Source organism: Mus musculus, chromosome 15, assembly GCF_000001635.26.
Source record: "Mus musculus strain C57BL/6J chromosome 15, GRCm38.p6 C57BL/6J".
In the NCBI taxonomy this organism is placed as follows: domain Eukaryota; kingdom Metazoa; phylum Chordata; class Mammalia; order Rodentia; family Muridae; genus Mus; species Mus musculus.
In genome coordinates this window covers 8,904,889-8,929,194 of record NC_000081.6, presented here as the reverse complement: position 1 = coordinate 8,929,194, position 24,306 = coordinate 8,904,889, and the positions used below count along the sequence as shown (strand labels likewise).

General features: G+C 41.8%; 2 pseudogenes; one reads left to right on the top strand and one right to left on the bottom strand.

Moving 5' to 3' along the window:
- Gm5210 (predicted gene 5210) lies at window positions 6–11,622 on the top strand (annotated as a pseudogene).
- On the bottom strand, window positions 13,892–14,711 carry Gm5043 (predicted gene 5043; annotated as a pseudogene).

Sequence of the window (24,306 nt, the reverse complement as noted above, 5' to 3'; positions counted from 1 at the left end):
GCCAGCCTCGTCCTGTAGACAAAATGTTGAAGGTCGGTGTGAACGGATTTTGTGTGAATGGACTTGTGAACGGTATTGGGTGCCTGGTTACCAGGGCTGCCTTTGCTCTCCACATGGCAAAATGGAGATTGTTGCCATCAACAACCCCTTCATTGACCTCAACTACATTGTCTACATGTTCCAGTATGACTCCACCCATGACAAATTCAACAGCACAGTCAAGGCTGAGAATAAGAAGCTTGTCATCATCGGGAAGCCCATCACCATCTTCCAGGAGCGAGACCCCGCTAACATCAAATGGGGTGATGCCGGTGCTAAGTATGTGGAGTCTACTGGCGTCTTCACCACCATGGAGAAGGCCGGGGCCCACTTGAAGGGTGGAGCCAAAAGGGTCATCATCTCTGCCCCTTCTGCTGATGCCCCCATGTTTGTGATGGGTGTGAATCACGAGAAATATGACAACTCACTCAAGATTGTCAGCAATGCATCCTGCACTACCAACTGCTTAGCCCCCCTGCCAAGGTCATCCATGAAAACTTTGGCATCGTGGAAGGGCTCATGACCACAGTCCATGCCATTACTACCACTCAGAAGACTGTGGATGGCCCCTCTGGAAAGCTGTGGCGTGATGGCCATGGGGCTGCCCAGAACATCATCCCTACATCCACTGGTGCTGTCAAGGCTGTGGGCATGGTCATCCCAGAGCTGAATGGGAAGCTTACTGGCATGGCCTTCCGTGTTCCTACCCCCAATGTGTCCATCGTGGATCAGACATGCTGTTTGGAGAAACCTGTCAAGTATGAAGACATCAAGAAGGTGGTGAAGCAAGCATCTGAGGGCCCCTGAAGGGCATCCTGGGCTACACTGAGCACCAGGTTGTCTCCTGTTGTAGAGAGCCATGCTGCGAGCAATCGCCATTATAAGATGGCGCTGGCCTCCACTGTGCCTAACTAGTAAACAAGCCTTGTACACAGGTGCAAGAGTGAACTCACGCCTAGTCACTGCCCATCTCGGGGCGTAGTAATGGGGTGATGAGCGAGCAATGAATCAGGAGCTGACACGCCACATCAGGTGCTGAAACGCCATGGCTGAGGGTTATATAAGCAATGCCATTTTCCGGGGTCGGGGTCTTCCCTCCTGAAGAAGCAATAAAGCTTGCCGCAGAAGAACTGGTGGTTGTGTCTTTGCTGGTCGAGTGGGACGCGACAAGTGGCGCCGAGGAACCTGGGAACTTTATACCATCACACCTGCGCAAGGGAGATCCCCCGTTTGTGGGGCCGACTCAGAACTGCGGGACACATAAGGCTCTGTAAGGTACGTACAGTCTTGAAATTTCTCCAGAGTTAGATGCCCTTTTGATTGTTTTCACGGCAATTATTCCTTCCCTTTCGGTTTCGTTTTGCTTCCACCACTGGACAGCGACCAGTATTGCTGACTGGTTCTCAGTCGTGGTCAGGCCTGGACAGTGACCAGTATTGCTGACTGGTTCTCAGTTGTGGTCAGGCCTGGACAGTGACCAGTATGGGAATCTCCCACTCTGTAGTAATGGCCTTACGGTTGATCTTGAAACAGTGTGGCCTGAAAATCGCCACTAAGACTATAGAGGGATTTGTCAGGGAGATAGACCGTGTAGCACCATGGTATGCTTGCTCAGAGTCATTAACCATTGCTTCATGGGACAAACTGAAAGGAGATCTAGTTAGGGAACAGCAGAATGGCAAACTTAAAGCAGGGACCATGCCATTGTGGAAACTGGTAAGATCGTGCTTAACAGACGAGGATTGTAAGCAAATGGTTGAGGCAGGGCAGAAGATCCTGGAGGAAGTTCAAGACAGTCTATCAGAGGCAGAGCGGGGAAAGACAGTAAGAGTTGAAACAAAACAAGGTGCACTGAAGAATAAAGGCCTTTCCACGGGCCTTGAGCCCGAGAAAAAGAGAAATAAGGGGAAAAAATGCCCTGGGAGAGCTTAGAAAAAGGGTTGGAAAGGGAGAGAAGAAGAGAGATCGAGCTGGGGAAGCACACAAGGAAAGGAGCCTCTACCCGCCATTAGATGAGTTCAAGGCACTAGCTGTCAGTAGCTCATAATCGGATAAGGAACTTAGCTCCTCTGAGGAAACAGACTTAGAGGAAGAAGTGGCAGGCTATGAGGGAGAAAGATACCAGCCAGATGAAAGATGAGTTGATCAGTTACAGAATAACATGAAAGTAGCTAGAGACAAATGTCCAATCACTGCACGGTCTCCAGGCCTTCGACCTCTGGGTCCTAGTGCATCTCCGCCCTATGTGCAGAGGTATCATTCAGACTCATTCATTTCAAAAGAGGAACAGAGAAAAGTGCAGCAAGCGTTCCCAGTCTTTGAAGGCTCCGATGGCGGACGTGTTCATGCCCCGGTGGAGTATATACAGATTAAAGAACTTGCAGAGTCAGTCTGTAACTATGGAGTCAATGCCAACTTTACTGTAGCCCAAGTCAAAAGGCTTGCAACTCTGGCAATGACCCCCGGCGATTGGATGACTGTAGTAAAAGCTGCATGTCAAGCTTTACAAACTGTAGAAAAGGCCTTACAAGATGCTCAATTACAACGCATTGACGAATCGAAGTCATTTGAATTGTGCATATTAAAAACTGCACGGTTACCAACAGCAGTCTTGTCAAGAAGGTAATCCCTCAACAAACCTAAAAGAAGACAGCCACAAGAACAGAATCCCAACTTTAACAACTAAAATAACAGGAAGCAACAATTACTTTTCCTTAATATCTCTTAACATCAATGGTCTCAACTCGCCAATAAAAAGACATAGACTAACAAACTGGCTACACAAACAAGACCCAACATTTTGCTGCTTACAGGAAACTCATCTCAGAGAAAAAGATAGACACTACCTCAGAATGAAAGGCTGGAAAACAATTTTCCAAGCAAATGGTATGAAGAAACAAGCAGGAGTAGCCATCCTAATATCTGATAAGATTGACTTCCAACCCAAAGTCATCAAAAAAGACAAGGAGGGACACTTCATTCTCATCAAAGGTAAAATCCTCCAAGAGGAACTCTCAATTCTGAATATCTATGCTCCAAATACAAGAGCAGCCACATTCACTAAAGAAACTTTAGTAAAGCTCAAAGCACACATTGCGCCTCACACAATAATAGTGGGAGACTTCAACACACCACTTTCACCAATGGACAGATCATGGAAACAGAAACTAAACAGGGACACACTGAAACTAACAGAAGTGATGAAACAAATGGATCTGACAGATATCTACAGAACATTTTATCCTAAAACAAAAGGATATACCTTCTTCTCAGCACCTCATGGTACCTTCTCCAAAATTGACCACATAATAGGTCACAAATCAGGCCTCAACAGATTCAAAAATATTGAAATTGTCCCATGTATCCTATCAGATCACCATGCACTAAGGCTGATCTTCAATAACAAAATAAATAACAGAAAGCCAACATTCACGTGGAAACTGAACAACACTCTTCTCAATGATACCTTGGTCAAGGAAGGAATAAAGAAAGAAATTAAAGACTTTTTAGAGTTTAATGAAAATGAAGCCACAACGTACCCAAACCTTTGGGACACAATGAAAGCATTTCTAAGAGGGAAACTCATAGCTATGAGTGCCTTCAAGAAAAAACGGGAGAGAGCACATACTAGCAGCTTGACAACACATCTAAAAGCTCTAGAAAAAAAGGAAGCAAATTCACCCAAGAGGAGTAGACGGCAGGAAATAATCAAACTCAGGGGTGAAATCAACCAAGTGGAAACAAGAAGAACTATTCAAAGAATTAACCAAACGAGGAGTTGGTTCTTTGAGAAAATCAACAAGATAGATAAACCCTTAGCTAGACTCACTAAAGGGCACAGGGACAAAATCCTAATTAACAAAATCAGAAATGAAAAGGGAGACATAACAACAGATCCTGAAGAAATCCAAAACACCATCAGATCCTTCTACAAAAGGCTATACTCAACAAAACTGGAAAACCTGGACGAAATGGACAAATTTCTGGACAGATACCAGGTACCAAAGTTGAATCAGGATCAAGTTGACCTTCTAAACAGTCCCATATCCCCTAAAGAAATAGAAGCAGTTATTAATAGTCTCCCAGCCAAAAAAAGCCCAGGACCAGACGGGTTTAGTGCAGAGTTCTATCAGACCTTCAAAGAAGATCTAACTCCAGTTCTGCACAAACTTTTTCACAAGATAGAAGTAGAAGGTATTCTACCCAACTCATTTTATGAAGCCACTATTACTCTGATACCTAAACCACAGAAAGATCCAACAAAGATAGAGAACTTCAGACCAATTTCTCTTATGAACATCAATGCAAAAATTCTTAATAAAATTCTCGCTAACCGAATCCAAGAACACATTAAAGCAATCATCCATCCTGACCAAGTAGGTTTTATTCCAGGGATGCAGGGATGGTTTAATATACGAAAATCCATCAATGTAATCCATTATATAAACAAACTCAAAGACAAAAACCACATGATCATCTCGTTAGATGCAGAAAAAGCATTTGACAAGATCCAACACCCATTCATGATAAAAGTTCTGGAAAGATCAGGAATTCAAGGCCAATACCTAAACATGATAAAAGCAATCTACAGCAAACCAGTAGCCAACATCAAAGTAAATGGAGAGAAGCTGGAAGCAATCCCACTAAAATCAGGGACTAGACAAGGCTGCCCACTTTCTCCCTACCTTTTCAACATAGTACTTGAAGTATTAGCCAGAGCAATTCGACAACAAAAGGAGATCAAGGGGATACAAATTGGAAAAGAGGAAGTCAAAATATCACTTTTTGCAGATGATATGATAGTATATATAAGTGACCCTAAAAATTCCACCAGAGAACTCCTAAACCTGATAAACAGCTTCGGTGAAGTAGCTGGATATAAAATTAACTCAAACAAGTCAATGGCCTTTCTCTACACAAAGAATAAACAGGCTGAGAAAGAAATTAGGGAAACAACACCCTTCTCAATAGCCACAAATAATATAAAATATCTCGGCGTGACTCTAACGAAGGAAGTGAAAGATCTGTATGATAAAAACTTCAAGTCCCTGAAGAAAGAAATTAAAGAAGATCTCAGAAGATGGAAAGATCTCCCATGCTCATGGATTGGCAGGACCAACATTGTAAAAATGGCTATCTTGCCAAAAGCAATCTACAGATTCAATGCAATCCCCATTAAAATTCCAACTCAATTCTTCAACGAATTAGAAGGAGCAATTTGCAAATTCATCTGGAATAACAAAAAACCGAGGATAGCAAAAACTCTTCTCAAGGATAAAAGAACCTCTGGTGGAATCACCATGCCTGACCTAAAGCTTTACTACAGAGCAATTGTGATAAAAACTGCATGGTACTGGTATAGAGACAGACAAGTGGACCAATGGAATAGAATTGAAGACCCAGAAATGAATCCACACACCTATGGTCACTTGATCTTCGACAAGGGAGCCAAAACCATCCAGTGGAAGAAAGACAGCATTTTCAACAATTGGTGCTGGCACAACTGGTTGTTATCATGTAGAAGAATGTGAATCGATCCATACTTATCTCCTTGTACTAAGGTCAAATCTAAGTGGATCAAGGAACTTCACATAAAACCAGAGACACTGAAACTTATAGAGGAGAAAGTGGGGAAAAGCCTTGAAGATATGGGCACAGGGGAAAAATTCCTGAACAGAACAGCAATGGCTTGTGCTGTAAGATCGAGAATTGACAAATGGGACCTAATGAAACTCCAAAGTTTCTGCAAGGCAAAAGACACTGTCTATAAGACAAAAAGACCACCAACAGACTGGGAAAGGATCTTTACCTATCCTAAATCAGATAGGGGACTAATATCCAACATATATAAAGAACTCAAGAAGGTGGACCTCAGAAAATCAAATAACCCCCTTAAAAAATGGGGCTCAGAACTGAACAAAGAATTCTCACCTGAGGAATACCGAATGGCAGAGAAACACCTGAAAAAATGTTCAACATCCTTAATCATCAGGGAAATGCAAATCAAAACAACCCTGAGATTCCACCTCACACCAGTGAGAATGGCTAAGATCAAAAATTCAGGTGACAGCAGATGCTGGCGAGGATGTGGAGAAAGAGGAACACTCCTCCATTGTTGGTGGGATTGCAGGCTTGTACAACCACTCTGGAAATCAGTCTGGCGGTTCCTCAGAAAATTGGACATAGTACTACCGGAGGATCCAGCAATACCTCTCCTGGGCATATATCCAGAAGAAGCCCCAACTGGTAAGAAGGACACATGCTCCACTATGTTCATAGCAGCCTTATTTATAATAGCCAGAAACTGGAAAGAACCCAGATGCCCCTCAACAGAGGAATGGATACAGAAAATGTGGTACATCTACACAATGGAGTACTACTCAGCTATTAAAAAGAATGAATTTATGAAATTCCTAGCCAAATGGATGGACCTGGAGAGCATCATCCTGAGTGAGGTAACACAATCACAAAGGAACTCACACAATATGTACTCACTGATAAGTGGATACTAGCCCAAAACCTAGGATACCCACGATATAAGATACAATTTCCTAAACACATGAAACTCAAGAAAAATGAAGACTGAAGTGTGGACACTATGCCCCTCCTTAGAAGTGGGAACAAAACACCCATGGAAGGAGTTACAGAAACAAAGTATGGAGCTGAGATGAAAGGATGGACCATGTAGAGACTGCCATATCCAGGGATCCACCCCATAATCAGCTTCCAAATGCTGACACCATTGCATACACTAGCAAGATTTTACTGAAAGGACCCAGATGTAGCTGTCTCTTGTGAGACTATGCCGGGGCCTAGCAAACACAGAAGTGGATGCTCACAGTCAGCTAATGGATGGATCACAGGGCTCCCAATGGAGGAGCTAGAGAAAGTACCCAAGGAGCTAAAGGGATCTTCAACCCTATAGGTGGAACAACATTATGAACTAACCAGTACCCCTGAGCTCTTGACTCTAGCTGCATATGTATCAAAAGATGGCCTAGTCGGCCATCACTGGAAAGAGAGGCCCATTGGACACGCAGACTTTGTGTGCCCCGGTACAGGGGAACGCCAGGGCCAAAGGGGGGGAGTGGGAGGGTAGGGGAGTGGGGGTGGGTGGGTAAGGGGGACTTTTGGTATAGCATTGGAAATGTAAATGAGCTAAATACCTAATAAAAAAAAAAGAGAAAAAAAAAAAAGCTGCATGTCAAGCTTTACAAACTGTAGAAAAGGCCTTACAAGATGCTCAATTACAACGCATTGACGAATCGAAGTCATTTGAATTGTGCATATTAAAAACTGCACGGTTACCAACAGCAGTCTTGTGGCAAAATGGACCCTTACTGTGGGTCCACCCTAATGCTTCTTCTGCAAAAATCATTGAGTGGTATCCTAATGCAGTTGCTCAACTTGCACTTCGGGGATAAAAGCAGCCATTACTCATTTTGGGAAAGAACCTCATATGCTAATTGTGCCTTATACCTCTGCTCAAGTTCAAACCCTGGCAGCAACAGCTAATGATTGGGCAGTCTTGGTTGCCTCCTATTCAGGACAAATTGATAATCATTATCCAAAACATCCAATTTTACAGTTTGCCTTAAGCCAAGCCATAGTGTTTCCAGTAGTAACAGCCAAACACCCACTTCCGGATGGGGTAGTAGTGTATACAGATGGATCCAAATCTGGTATAGGTGCATATGTAGTAAATGGCCAAGTAACATCTAAACAATATAATGAAACATCACCCCAAGTTGTAGAGTGTTTGGTAGTTCTAGAGGTCCTTGAAACTTTTCCGGGACCGCTCAATATTGTATCTGATTCCTTATATGTGGTTATTGCAGTTAATACGCTTGAAGTTGCTGGCTTAATTAGACCCTCTAGCAAGCTTGCTCACATTTTTCAGCAACTTCAGTCAGCCCTATTACATAGAAGACATCTTGTGTATATTACTCATGTTAGGGCTCATTCTGGCCTTCCTGGCCCCATGTCTCATGGAAATGACTTGACAGACAAAGCCACTAGAATCATGGCTGCTGCTCTGTCCTCACAGGCAGAGGCTGCAAGGGAGTTTCATAAATGCTTCCACGTGACAGCTGAAACATTACGCCGCCGTTTCACTTTAACCAGGAAAGAAGCTCATGACATTGTCACCCAATGTCAAAGTTGTTGTCAATTTTTGCCTACTTCTCATGTAGAGGTAAACCCCCGAGGCATCAGGCCATTACAGGTCTGGCAAATGGATGTCACTCATATTTCCTCCTTTGGAAGAAATCAATACTTACATGTTTCCATTGACACCTGCTCTGGTTATGTTTGCTACACCTTTAACAGGTGAGAAAGCCTCTCATGTTATACAGCACTGTTTAGAAGCTTGGAGTGCTTGGGGCAAGCCCACAATCCTTAAAACTGATAATGGGCCAGCATATACCTCTACTAAATTTCAGCAATTTTGTCATCAAATGGATGTCACTCACCTGACTGGCCTTCCTTATAATCCTCAAAGACAAGGCATTGTGGAACGTGCCCACCGTACACTCAAGTCTTATTTTATAAAACAAAAAGGGGGAGTTGATGAGACTCTGTCCTCAGTGCCAAGAGTAGCTGTATCCATGGCACTCTTCACACTTAATTTTTTGAATCTTGACGAGCAAGGTCGCTCTGCAGCTGATCGACATAGCTCAGACCCTGATAGACCAAAAGAAATGGTGAAATGGAAGGATGTCTTATCTGGTCTGTGGAAAGGCCCGGATCCTATTTTGATAAGATCCAGGGGAGCTGTTTGTGTTTTTCCACAGAGTGAAGACAACCCATTTTGGCTGCCGGAACGACCCACCCAAAAGATAGTAATCAAGGATGGTGTGGAAGATGCTGACCTCCCGAGGACTACTCCTGATCCTGACAATGCTGAACTTGTCTCAGGTTCCTAGTATGATGGGCAAACAGAGATGGGCCATTCTCTCGACTTTCCCTAAACCAATGCCAGTTCGCCATGATGCTATAGCTTTTCCAAAATTCTTTACTACTAATAAAACATTAGATTTACCATATCTACCCTATGATCCCACCCGAGCATCATTAGGAGAAAATTGCTCTTTATTAGAACAGGGTTCTTTATGTTTTCAAATTAATGGACCAGGAAAATGTATCAACCTCACAGCCCGAGCCTTGGGGAAGTTTAATGAGCACTGAGGAGGCTGGGTGAGCACAATCCAAGATACTTCCAACACAGATATAACCATTACAAATCGGACCTTCTGGCAGGAGGCAATTTGGGTTAATGGTACATTTCTACCACCTAACTTTTCAGACAAAGAACGTCCCCCCCCCCCAACCAAAAATAGCCCCTCATTGTAGCTTGGAAGATGAAGGGCTGATCCTGCCTTGGTCTGATTGTCAATCCTCCATCACTCGTTGGGCAGATCAGAGTAAAACCTTTTCCTTTTCTCCCAACATGATGGCTAACCCAGAGAAGGAATTTGTTATGAAAAAGGGACTTTTCATACAGGACTTTAGAATGCATCCCTTTCACAAGTGGGTGCTTTGTGGAGTCAATGGCAGTTGTACAGAACTCAATCCTTTGATCTTTATCCAAGGAGGAGCGGTTGGGAAGGCCTCTTTTACTGGCATCTCAAGATTTGCTCAGAATTGGGGAATACATGCTGCCTCCCTGGACTCTTATGGATATACTAATACCAGTGTAGAGATCACTGGGTTCAATAAAACTTTGGTAAACCAGATTAATTATCCACCTACCCCAGTCTGTGTTTACCCCCCCTTTCTTGTTTATTCTTTCAAATGATTCATTTGAAGTCTGTTTCAATGATTCTTGTTGGATTTCTCAATGTTGGGATGTAACAAAGGATACCCGTGCCATGGTGGCACGGATCCCACGTTGGATTCCTGTTCCGGTGGAAACACCCTCCACCTTATCCCTGTTTCGACAAAAAAGAGATTTTGGCATTACTGCTGCCGTAATGATAGCAATTTCAGCCAGTGCAACTGCTGCTACAGCTGCAGGGTACGCTATGGCTAGTACGGTTCAATCAGGCACAAAATTAAATCAGCTTTCAGCAGATCTGACTGATGCCATCATTGTCCAAACTTCTGCTAGTACCAAGTTAAAGGGAGGGCTGATGATTTTGAATCAGCGCCTTGACCTGGCAGAGGAACAGATAGGCATCCTATACCAGATGGCCCAGTTGGGTTGTGAAAGAAAACTGGAAGCTCTATGTATTACCAGTGTACAATATGAAAATTTTACTCATGCAGCTAATCTGTCTAGACAGCTTTCCTTGTATCTTGCAGGAAATTGGTCCGAGGGATTCGATGAGACTCTTGAGGCCCTGAGGGTGGCAGTTTTAAAGATCAACTCAACGAGAATGGACCTGTCATTGACAGATGGCCTCTCCTCCTGGATTTCATCTGCATTTTCTTATTTTATGGAATGGGTGGTGGTAGGTTTATTTAGTGTTGCCACCTGCTGTGGACTTGTGTTCATGCTCTGGTTGGTTTGCAAGCTCAGAACCCAACAAACAAATGACAAGGTTGTGATAGCTCAAGCACTTGCTGCCATTGAGCAAGGGGCCTCCCCCGAAATCTGGCTATCTATGCTCAAGAATAAGTTAACAGTGGTGGCTGGCCTCTTTTGTAGAGTTCGCCCTAGGTCATTTAGTAGTTACTGTCACATAGCACTGCGGTATCCAGGGACGGGCAACTTTCCTCATGCATAGATCAACCTAAGACACGGGGCCCGGTAGCGATAGGGTTACCCTATGACGGGAAAGGCTGTGACATTAGAGGAACGACCTAAGACAGGAGCCACAGCGGATGGGCATAATTACACAGACCTAGTCCAGCCTCATTTTAATAAAACAAAAAGGGGGAGATGTGGAGAGCCGTGCCGTAAGCAATCGCCATTATAAGATGGCGCTGGCCTCCATTGTGCCTAACTAGTAAACAAGCCTTGTACACAGGTGCGAGAGTGAACTCACGCCTAATCACTGCCCATCTCGGGGCATAGTAATGGGGTGATGGGCGAGCAACGAATCAGGAGCTGACACGCCACATCAGGTGCTAAAACACCATGACTGAGGGCTATATAAGCAACGCCATTTTCCGGGGTCAGGGTCTTTCCTCCTGAAGAAGCAATAAAGCTTGCCGCAGAAGAACTGGTGGTTGTATCTTTCTTGCTGGTCGAGTGGGACACGACTTCAGTAGCAACTCCCACTCTTCCACCTTCAATGTCGGGGCTGGCATTGCTCTCAATGACAACTTTGTCAAGCTCATTTCCTGGTATGACAATGATACGGCTACGGCAACAGGGTAGTGGACCTCAAGGCCTACATGGCCTCCAAGGTGTAAGAAACCCTGGACCACCCACTCCAGCAAGGACACTGAGAGCAAGAGAGAGGCCCTCAGTTGCTGGGAACTATATTTGCTATTATACTACTATTCCCTCTCCCAACTCAGCCTCCCACAGTGAGCATCTCCCTCACAATTTCCACCCCAGACCCCCCCATAATAACAGGAGGGGCCTAGAGAGCTCTCCCTACTCTGTTGAATACCATCAATAAAGTTTGCTGCACCAAAAAAATAAATAAATAAACCCCCAAAAAAAACCAAAAAAAACCAAAACATAAACACTGGGCTGGCAAAAGAGAGTTAGATTTTGACACATTATATCTTTTGAGAGTCATATCTTTTATTTCTTCCTTCCTTCATTTATTTATTTCTATGTGTATGAGTGTTTGGCCTGAATGCATGCCTGTGCACTGCAGGTGTTCAGTGCCCATGGGGGCAGACGAGGACAACAAACCTCCAGGGACTGGAGGTATAGATGGTTGTGAGAGCTGGGTGTAAACCAGAGTGGTCCTCTGAAAGAGATTCCAGCACTGGATGCTCTTAGCCTCTGAGCCATCTCTCCAGCTATACTTTTCTTAAGGTAACTATTTTTAATTTTACATGTTAGCAAAAATTGTTATCTGACTATATTAATTTAGTCAACAAGAGAAATATTTGAAATAGGGGCCACTTCAAAATTCAGTCAGTAAAATGCAGTTCTGATCTGAGGCGCTTCATTTTTAAGGCAGAGAGGAGGAGGAAAGAGATGGAAAAACCAACCATCCGATAATAAATCTCCTTGGATTTGACATATCACTTTTTTATTGTATTCCATTAATAAAAGCAAACATTTATTAATACTACATTTGCTATTTGTCCTATGGGGAGGAGACATTAGGAACAACAGCAAAGAATATTACAAACATCACTTTCAAATGAAGATCAATACAAAGCTATAATCTGAAAAGCAAAGAGAAAAAAATGAACTCACTGTAGATAGAATCAATTTTTGATGAATCTTAGGTAAAAGGGATTCAATGAAAAAATTTCATGTCTCATAAACATGTTAGAGTCCCATGCAACTCATATAAGAACAGTGATGTATATGTGTGTACATGTGTGTATATATACATACACATACATATTGGCTTTCCAAAAAGTTCTTTGATTTCCAGGAAAGCCTGAAGAATTGTAACAATACCACTCAGATAAAAGAACCATAGTCAAATCCCTGCTTTGTATTAAAAGTCTTTCCACACAGCCTGTGTTTTCAGTGTCTCTACTGACCTATAAATCTACCCTTTATGTGAAAAGATAAACACTCCACCTTGCCCTGCATGTCTTCTGTGATGCATTATTAGAAATTTCATGGTGTCTGATCTGTCTGATGACATAAATCCTGTTTGAGACTGAGGAGACCAGAGAACAATTTAATTTCATCTGACGACTCTTATCCATAACATTTCTTCATTTGAATAGTCTTAATTCTCGTAGATCTGTTTTCTTGGAGCCCTTGTTTCTCTTTGGGGGCATTTCCACCTAATTTTCAGTGACCCAAACTTCATGAATCAGAAGCAGGACACTTAAATTTGGTCTAATCAAGAGAATTTGATTCTTCAGTAACACAAGCCTGACACCTTCTGGAAAGTACACAACTATTACACTCCCTCAAAATTCCTTTGTTCTGCACTCAGGAGGGTAGGTACCTGTTGGGAACAGTGTGGTAGGTTCTAGGAACCTCATTCTAGAAGGTTCCTGACCTGAGTAATATTCATGGATAAATTAAATTGTATGGAAAATTTATAACTTTATTCCTCTAGAACATTATGGGTTTTCCAGCATTTTATTTTATTATAAATATAATCAACTGGCCATTGTAGTATTGCTGATGTCAACAGTAGGAGTTAAGGATATTAAATCCCTCTATAGTTATCAAATATCACATTTATATTTGTTTATATTTGTAAATGCTTTGAAATTCTGACAGAATTGCCATCACATCTTATATTATACATTTTTTTCTTTAAAGATTTTATTATTTTATGTATATGAGTACACTGTAGCTGTCTTCAAACATACCAGAAGAAGGCATTAGATCTTGTCACAGATGACTATGAGCCACTATGGGTTGATGGGATTTGAACTCAGGACTTCTGGAAGAGCAGTCAGTGCTTAACCATTAAGCCCAGTCTTGATATCTTTTTACAGCAACAGAATAGTGACTAAGAGTCAGACACTGCTTCATCCTCAGGGCTGACTGCTACCATGTACCACAGTGGCATTCATATTGTGGCAACAACCAACAGAGAAGGGTTTGCTGCTTCTGTTCTGAGGACTGAGATCTATTATGTGCTGCACATTCAAACCCTGTGACAGAACTGTGTTACCCATGTACCAGGAGGCTGGGTACCCTAAACAAAAATTAAAGGTCAACTAAGGAATAACTAGATTGGGAAGAGCCTCCAAATTGATTATCCAATACCAAGTGATCAGCCTTTCCAGGATCTGGCATCTATGTGGAAACCTTGCTGATACTTGACTGAGAGTCAGAAGTACAGGCTCTGGCCACTGACTGCACCAGATGTCCATCATCAGCATTTCGCCAGCCCCACCAGCTAACCTCCAGTTGTCAGCAGCAGGCAATGACAGCTCCATTGCTCCGGTGCCTGTAGATGACAGCAGGGATGCGCTTCCAGGATCTGAAGCCTGCCACACTTTCCAGTTCTTTGTCAGTGATCCAAGCAGGAACTATGAGCTCTTGTGGATAACTACCACATAATTTGTATTTCTCATTGATGTTGGAAATCCTCCAGGAATTGTTCATATCAAAACCCATCTGCTCCACTTCATTCTTAAACCTTGACGTCACATGTTCCCCTGGTCTGCACAGGTCTCCATGCTGCTCCTTTTCACTGGCATAGACCTCCATGCACCAAGCATGGTATGTAAATGAGAAGAGATCTTCTATTTTACCAGCTGGTCGGATTGCATTGTTCCATCTCTTAAGCCAATCTTGACATTGCTCAAAGGTTGGGAACTGACACCTGATAACTTTGCAGTCTTTGCATGCCAAATGAAGCTGAAATATATCACGGCATTCAATGCTTTCAATAAGCTGTAATGGAACATTAACAAGAGACTCCTTAAACTTGATGTGAAGCCTGTAATTAGAAAGGGCAATGATGGCCTCCTCAGCTCGGCCCTCATACACTGTGCTATCTCCATGACGTTCAAGGAAAGGAACCTGAAGATTCTCATCCTCTCATCAGCTGCTTCCTGGGAAAGATCTGATTGGCCTGGATGCACTCAAGGCTATGCCGCACCTCTTCATCCATGACCCAACCAGGTCAGGAGAGACCGTGTCCTTCTCTAGTCTCTGACAAGGCTATTCTTTCTCTTCTGCTTGAGACCTTTTACACTTTATTCACCAAGGCAGGATCTGCTGCTGAACTGGGGGTTCATTGATTTCATTCTCTAGCTAGCCAGCTTGCACCAGTCTGTGACTCTGAAGCACAAGTGAGTATCGTCCTGAGAACTTTTTCTTCTACCAGATTTCACAAGGAAATCAGGCGGCAGGACATGGCAAGGCCCGCCACCACAAGGCCTCCTCTGCCACCCCAGAAGGCTGCCAGCCAGGGTTGGCAGGGGCCAGTGGCTGGGCCGCTGGAGCGTCGCCGCCACCGCTGCCTTCTCACAACCACAACAACATGGCGGCAGCCTATATTATACATTATTAAACAAACAAATCTACTAACATATCATGTATTAGCTGTTTTTTAATAGTTCAATATTATGGATCTTTTTAAAAATTCAAAATATATTATTTATGCTTTTAAAGGTTATATGAAAAGATACTTATGGTTTTCAAGGAAATATTCATGACACAAAGATTAAAATGTTTTTCCTACATGTGTTCCAGGAAGGACAGAAAGGGATAAAAGAAGATATAGAATAGCATTCTCTTGTAGAAATACAGTTTTTTAGTTCTTATATATAGCCTGAAATTGCAAGACTATTTTAATAAAAGAATTACCCAGTTTGTGTCAGTCATTGATGGACAAAGCTTATCTGTCTTAGTTAGAGTTTTACTGCTGTGAACAGATACTATGGCCAAGGCAACTCTTAAAAAGGACAACAATTTAATTGGGGCTGGCTTATAGGTTCAGAGGTTTAGTCCAGTATCATCAAAGCTGGGCATGAAAGCATCCAAGCAGGCATGGTGCAGGAGGAGCTGAGAATTCTACATCTTCATCTGAAGACTGCTAGCAGAACACTGGCCTCCAGGTAGCTAGGGTGAGGGTCTTAAGCCCACACCCACAGTGACACACCTACTCCAACAAGGAGCGACACTAATAATGACACTTCCTGGGCCAAGCATATACAAACCATGACATTATCTTTCCCTTTTCTCCTCCTGAAACTGAGTTGAGAAAAATGTCTCCTGCTCCCTTTCCTTCCCCTCTTCCCCATCCCCCAATAAGGTGTGTTCAGATCTCTAAAATCATTTTCTAAGCTATGAAATTTGTCTTTAATGATTACACCAGGTAGAAGTTTCTGAATTTTCACAGTGACTGAGATGTTAATGTGTCATGGTTCAGTTTGTTGCTGCTCTGCTAGAGGAGCTTCAGGAGTAGAGACCCCACCCCAATCCCACCCCAACCCCGCCCCAACCCCGCCCTCTGGTCAGAGCCCAGGCCACAGTGCTTGTGATCCTCCTGTTCAGTGCAGGTGTGAAGCTCCTCTGACAGAGACTGAAGTTCTGGCTGAAGGTGTGCAGCACATAACTGCAAAGAAGGATGGGGGTCACCTGGTGGGAAGCTGAAAGAAAATATTAGAACTCCTTTTTGTGTTCATTCAAATTTTGAGAAAGAAAAATGGGTTCTACCAACATTCTGCAGATGACTTCATTGTGCTTGCATGTCAGACAATCAGGTTCATACAACAGGTGAGGGAGTGTGAAGTCTCCTAGGAAAAGTGTGAACAGAGTGGGAAGTGTCCTAGAAGAATAGACAGAACCTGAGTCCTTCACTCCATTGAATGGCTTCAGAACTGGCCAGAAATACCCAGTCTTAACTAAACCAGCTCTGACAGAACAGAGTTCCACATGAGACTTTCAGGTGAGGATACTGTTTGCAATAATACAATCTAATAAGTATACAAAAATACCTTGGCAGAGAATCATTTACTCATATGTCTTTCAAAAATAATGCAAGGAAATACATGTTATACCATGTGACAAAGAAGTGTGCTCCCAAATTGCAACTACCAAGATAATTTAATATACAGGTTTTTAAACATTATTATTAATGCTTGTATTGCCTGTAATATACATCATGATTTGAGAAATTAGCTAATAATAGTTGAACATGTACATAAATTATGTATAGTTGAGTTAAAATTTATAGTTTGAATATTACTAGTCATTATTCTATCACAGTACTAAAAATAAAGTTTTAAAACTAAAACATGAAAGGCAAAGATCTGTAGGCTTAGATTTTTTTTAAATCTATTTTTAATAAGGATTCTAAATGCTTTAACCCCCCTTCTAGCCCACTGTCCAAAGTTAGGGAAGGAAAGATGGTAAATAGGACAAGGGGGTGTTTAGAAGTAGTTCGTTGGGATGATTGCAATCTCTTTCAGGATAACAGCAGTCCAGTTCAGTAGTGTCAGCATACCAAACACGAATCAGCAACAGTGGCACAATCTAGCAGAAACCGCCAAGCCAGCAACCAGTACCAGCAGGGATGCCAGGTGAAGTTCTCTCTGCCTTGCCTCTCTCAATGAAGTGAAGATCAGCAAAGATGAAGATTGGAGACAAACAAAGAGTTGTAAAGCTAGCTATGCAAGCACACCGACAGTCTGTTGAGTACTATTTAAACTCTTTCCAAACATCATGTGTCCTTCCATGGGTCTTGTCTTAGCAAAACACCAACTGAGTCTGTATCACCTGACATATCCAGAAACTTCCACTTCAAAGGTCTATTATATGTTCAGAACATTGAAAGGGGGAATGCCATGCAGGCCAAAATAAGCTTTATTGCCCAAGATAGTCTTAACAATAATGTGGAAAAACAAGACATTCTTAGTTGAAATGGATATTGAAATGCTATGAATCATCACATATACCAATCTCTGCCTGTTTCTACAGAGAGACTTGGGGGAATAACTGAATCTGTGAAATCTATCTCCCAAAATGCAATCCGCTGCCATTCACTCCTTAGATCTAGAGATACTCAAATGCTTGCTAGGTTATCAGGTCCAAAGAAAAATGGGACCTAGTGACATTGATTTGTAGCATAATTTCCCCTGAATCCTTAGCATTTTGCCAGAATGAATAATTATTCTGAGTCATAAAAGACTCCAAATCAGTCTGTGAGTAAGAAGTCAGGGAACAGCATGAAGAGCTCAAGTTCATAGAAAGCATCAACTACCAGGGAAAGCTGTATGGACCAACCCTCGCCACTCCATTTATCTCTGTATACACCCTGAATTCTCAGTGTTGTCTGGGTGTCTCCACCGACCATTCTTTGAGGAAGCATAAGCCTTACTCAGCCTTCTTTTCCTGCTCCCTAAAACAGTACTAAACACAAAGGTAAAAGAGAAAGAGGAGGAAAACACAGAAACTCCTATTATGGGAAACAATGCTCCTTACTTCATAGTAAGCACATTCTTATTTCATAAGAACTTGGGGGACCCTCACAGACCAGTCTGCGCAGGAGAGCACACGGGCTGCAGAAGCAGCATAGCTTCTTGGACAGGGTCCTTTTGGGCCTTCATCTTCAGCCAGGAGACAGAACTGAGACCGAGACCTCGGCGCACTTTCCCCACCAGAGGAGAGCCAGCGTCCAGGGAGGGCTCAGACCCTGGGACCAGGTGAGAATGCCATCTTGTATCCTGGGTCTCTCAGAGACCAGTCTGTGCAGGAAAGTGCACAGGCTGAAGAAGCAATATAACATCTTGGACAGGGTTCATTCGGGCCTTCATCTTCAGCCAAGAGGCAGAGCTGAGCTCCAGACCTCTGTGCACCTTCCCTGCAAGAGGAGAGCTTGCTTGCAGAGAGAGCTCTGACCACTGAGACTCAGGAGAGAGATGGACTCCCAGGTGTGCTGAGAGAGGCTAACAGAATCACAGGAGGAACAAGCTCCAGCCAGAGACAGCTAGAACATCTAACACCAGAGATTACCAGATGGTGAAAGGCAAACTTAAGAATCTCACTAGTGGAAACCAAGACCACTCAGCAACATCAGAACCCAGCACTCCCACCACAGCAAGTCCTGGATACCCCAATACATCCAAAAAACAAGATTCGGGTTTAAAATCATATCTCATGATGCTGGTAGAGGATTTTAGAAAGGACATTAATAACTCACTTAAAGAAATACAGGAGAACACTGCTAAACAGGTAGAAGTCCTTAAAGAGGAAGCACAAAAATCCCTTAAGAAAGTACAAGAAAACACAACCAAACAGGTGGTGGAGTTGAACAAAACCATCAAAGATCTAAAAATGAAAGTATAAACAGTAAAGGAAACCCAAAGGGAGACAAGTCTGGAGATAGAAATCAGACCCAGTAGGAAAGAAATCAGGAACCATAGATGCATCAGAAACAGAAGAAATGGAAGAGAGAATTTCAGGTGCAGAAGATTCCATAGAAAGCATGGACACAACAATCAAAGAAAATGCAAAATACAAAAAAAAAAAAAAATCTTAAGTCAAAACATCCAGGAAATCCAGGACACAATGAGAAGGCCAAACCTAAGGATAATATATAGTATAGATGAGAATGAAGATTTTCAACTTAAAGTGCCAGTAAATATCTTCAACAAAATTATAGAAGAAAACTTCCCTAACCTAAAGAAAGAGATGCCCATGAACATACAAGAAAGCCTACAGAACTCCAAATAGACTGAACCAGAAAAGAAATTCCTTCTGATACATAATAGTCAGAACAACAAATGCACTAAATAAAGATAGAATATTAAAAGCAGTAAGGGAAAAAGGTCAAGTAACATATAAAGGCAGACCTATTAGAATTACACCATACTTCTCACCAAAGACTATGAAAGCCAGAAGATCCTGGAAAGATGTTATACATACCCTAAGAGAACACAAATGCCAGCCCAGGCTACTATACCCAGCAAAACTCTCAAATACCATAGATGAATAAACCAAAGTATCCCATGACAAAACCAAATTCACACAGTAACTTTCCACGAATCCAGCCCTTCAAAGGATAATAAAGGGAAAACACCAACACAAGGACAGAAATTATGCCCTAGAAAAGCAAGAAAGTAATCCTTCAACAAATCTAAAAGAAGACAGCCGCAAGAACAGAATCCCAACTCTAACAACAAAAATAACAGGAAGCAACAATTACTTTTCCTTAATATCTCTTAATATCAATGGACTCAATTCCCCAATAAAAAGATATAGACTAACAAACTGGCTACATAAACAGGACCCAACATTTTGCTGCTTACAGGAAACCCAACTCAGGGAAAAAGACAGACACTACCTCAGAGTGAAAGGCTGGAAAACAATTTTCCAAGCAAATGGTCCAAAGAAACAAGCTGGAGTAGCCATTCTAATATCGAATAAAATCAAATTCCAACCCAAAGTTATCAAAAAAGACAAGGAGCAGCACGTCATACTCATCAAAGGTAAAATCTTACAAGAGGAACTCTCAATTCTGAATATCTATGCTCCAAATGCAAGGGCACCCACATTCATTAAAGAAACTATAGTAAAGCTCAAAGCACACATTGCACCTCACACAATAATAGTGGGAGATTTCAACAACCCACTCTCATCAATGGACATATCCTGGAAACAGAAGTTAAACAAAGACACATGGACACTAACAGAAGTTATGAAACAAATGGATTTAACAGATCTCTACAGAACATTTTACCCTAAAACAAAAGGATATACCTTCTTCTCAGCACCTCATGTATCTTCTCCAAAATTGACCATATAGTAGGTCAGAAAACAGGCCTCAACAGATACAAAAATATTGAAATTATCCCATGCATCCTATCAGATCATCACGGACTAAGGCTGATCTTCAATAAAACATAAATAATAGAAAGCGAACATTCACATGGAAGCTAAACAACACTCTACTCAATGATACCTTGGTCAAGGAAGAAATAAAGAAATTAAAGACTTTTTAGAGTTTAATGAAAATGAAGCCACAACATACCCAAACTTATGGGACACAATGAAGGCAGTCTTAAGAGGAAAACTCATAGCTCTGAGTGCCTCCAAAAGGAAGCTAGAGAGAGCACACACTAGCAGCTTTACAGCACACCTGAAAGCTCTAGAACAAAGGGAAGCAAATTCACCCAAGAGGAGTAGACAGCAGGAAATAATCAAACTCAGGGCTGAAATCAACCAAGTGGAAACAAAAAGAACTATTCAAAGAATCAACCAAACCAAAAGCTGGTTCTTTGAGGAAATCAACAAGATAGATAAGCCCTTAGCTAGACTATCTTGAGGGCACAGGGACAGTATTCTAATTATCAAAATCAAAAATGAAAAGGGAGACATAACAACAGAACACGAGGAAATCCAAAACATCATCAGATCCTACTTCAAAAGGCTATACTCAACAAAACTGGAAAATCTGGATGAAATGGACAAATTTCTAGACAGATACCAGGTACCAAAGTTAAATTAGGATCAGATTCATGATCTAAACAGTCCCATACCCCCTAAAGAAATAGAAGCAGTTGTTAATAGTCTCCCAACCAAAGAAAGCCCAGGATCAGATGGGTTTAGTGCATAGTTCTATCAGACCTTCAAAGAACATCTAATTCCAATTTTCCTCAAACTGTTCCACAAAATAGAAACAGAAGGTACTCTACCCAGTTCATTCTATGAAGCCACAATTACTCTGATACCTAAACCACATAAAGACCCAACAAAGAAAGAGAACTTCAGAACAATTTCCCTTATGAATTTCGTTGCAAAAATACTCAATAAAATTTTCAGTAACCAAATCCAAGAACACATCAAAATGATCATCTGTCATCCCAGGGATGCAGGGATAGTTTAATATACAATGTAATCCACTATGTAAACAAACTCAAAAACAAAAACAACATGATCATCTCGTTAGATGCTGAGAAAGCATTTGACAAAATCCAATACCCATTCATGATAAAAGTCTTGGAATGATCAGGAATTCAAGGCCCATACCTAAACATAAGAAAAGCAATCTACAGCAAACCACTAGCCAACATCAAACTTAATGGAGAGAAGCTGGAAGCAATCCCACTAAAGTCAGGGACTAGACAAGGCTGCCCACTTTCTCCCTACCTATTCAATATACCACTCAAAGTCCTAGCCAGAGCAATTAGACAACAAAAGGAGAACAAGGGGATACAAATTGGAAAGGAAGAAGTCAAAATATCACTATTTGCAGATGATATGATAGCATATATAAGTGACCCTAAAAATTGTATCAGAGAACTCCTAAACCTGATAAACAGCTTCAGTGAAGTAGCTGAATATAAAAGTAACTCAAATGAGTGGCCTTTCTCTACACAAAGGATAAACAGGTTCAGAAAGAAATTAGGGAAACAACACCCTTCACAATAGTCACAAATAATATTAAATACCTTGCTGTAACTCTAAGGAAGTGAAAGGTCTGTATGATAAGAACTTCAAGTCTCTGAAGAAAGAAATCAAAGAAGCTCTCAGAAGATGGAAAGATCTCCCATGCTCATGGATTGGCAGGATTAATATAGTAAAAATGGCTATCTTGCTGAAAGCAATCTACAGATTCATTGCAATCCCCATCAAAATTCCAACCCAATTCTTCACTGAGTTAGAAAGGGCAATTTGGAAATTCATCTGGAATAACAAAAAACCTAGGATAGCAAAAACTCTTCTCAATGATAAAAGAACCTCTGGTGGAATCACCATCCCTGACCTTAAGCTGTACTACAGAGCAATTGTAATAAAAACTGCATGGTACTGGTACAGAGACTGACAGGTAGATCAATAGAATAGAATTGAAGACCCAGCAATTAACCCACACATCTATTGGTCACTTGATCTATGACAAGGGAGCTAAAACCACTAGAAAAAAAGACAGCATTTTCAACAAATGGTGCTGGCACGACTGGTGGTTATCATGTAGAAGAATGCAAATTGATCCATTCTTATTTCCTTAAAAAGCTCAAGTCTAAGTGGATCAAGGAACTCCACATAAAACCAGAGACACTGAAACTTATAGAGGAGAAAGTGGGGGAAAGCCTCAAAGATATGGGCACAGGGGAAAAATTCCTGAACAGAACAGCAATGAAATCAAATTTTACAGCAATGTCTTGTGCTGTAAAATTGAAAATCGACAAATGGAACCTCATAAAATTGCAAAGCTTCTGTAAGGCAAAAGACACTATCAATAAGACAAAAAAGCCACCAACAGATTTGGAAAGGATCTTTACCAATTCTAAATCAGATAGGGGACTAATATCCAATATATATAAAGAACTCAAGAAGTTTTGATTCCAGAAAATCAAATAATCCTATTTTAAAATGGGGCACAGACCTCCTTAGAATTGGGAACAAAACACCCATGGAAGGAGTTACAGAGACAAAGTTTGGAGCTGAGACGAAAGGATGGACCATCTAGAGACTGCCATATCCAGGGATCCACCCCATAATCAGCTTCCAAACGCTGACACCATTCCATACACTAGCAAGATTTTGTTGAAAAGACCCAGATGTAGCTGTCTCTTGTGAGACTATGCCGGGGCCTAGCAAACACGGAAGTGGATGCTCACAGTCAGCTATTGGATGGATCACAGGGCTCCCAATGGAGGAGCTAGAGAAAGTACCCAAGGAGCTAAAGGTATCTGCAACTCTATAGGTGGAACAACATTATGAACTAACCAGTACCCCGGAGCTCTTGACTCTAGTTGCATATGTATCAAAAGATGGCTTAGTCGGCCATCACTGGAAAGAGAGGCCCATTGGACACGCAAACTGTATATGCCCCAGTACAGGGGAACGCCAGGGCCAAAAAAATGGGAATGGGTGGGTAGGGAAGTGGGGGGGGAGGGTATGGGGGACTTTTGGGATAGCATTGGAAATGTAATTGAGGAAAATATGTAATAAAAATATTTTAAAAAAGAATAAACTAAAAAAAAATAAAATAAAATAAAATGGGGCACAGAGCTAAACAAAGAATTCTCAACTGAGGAATACCAAATGGCTCAGAAGCACCTGAAAAAAATGTTCAACATCCTTAATCATCAGGGAAATACAAATCAAAACAACCCTGAGATTCTACCTCACACCAGTCAGAATGACTAAGATCAAAAATTCAGGTGATAGCAGATGCTGGCAAGGATGTAAAGAAAGAGGAACATTCCTCCATTGTTGGTGGGATTGCAAGCCGGTACAACCACTCTGGAAATCAGTATGGCCATTCCTCAGAAAATTGGACATATTACTATCGGGAGACCCAGCAATTCCTCTCCTGGGTATATACCCAGAAGATGTTCCAACTTGTAATAAGGACACATGCTCCACTATGTTCATAGCAGCCTTATTTATAATAGCCAGAAGCTGGAAAGAACCCAGATTTCCTTCCACAAAGGAATGGATACAGAAAATGTGGTACATATACACAATGGAGTACTACTCAGCAATTGAAAACAATGAATTTATGAAATTTCTAGGCAAATGGGTGCATCTGGAGGGCATCATCCTGAGTGAGGTAACCCAATCACAAAAGAACACACATGATATGCACTCGCTGATGAGCAGATATTAGCCCAGAAACTTCGAATTCTCAAGATAAAATTTGCAAAACACATGAAACTCAAGAAGAACGAAGACCAAAATGTGGACACTTCGTTCCTCCTTAGAATGGGGAACAAAATACTCATGTAAGGAGTCAAAGTTCAGAGCTGAGATGG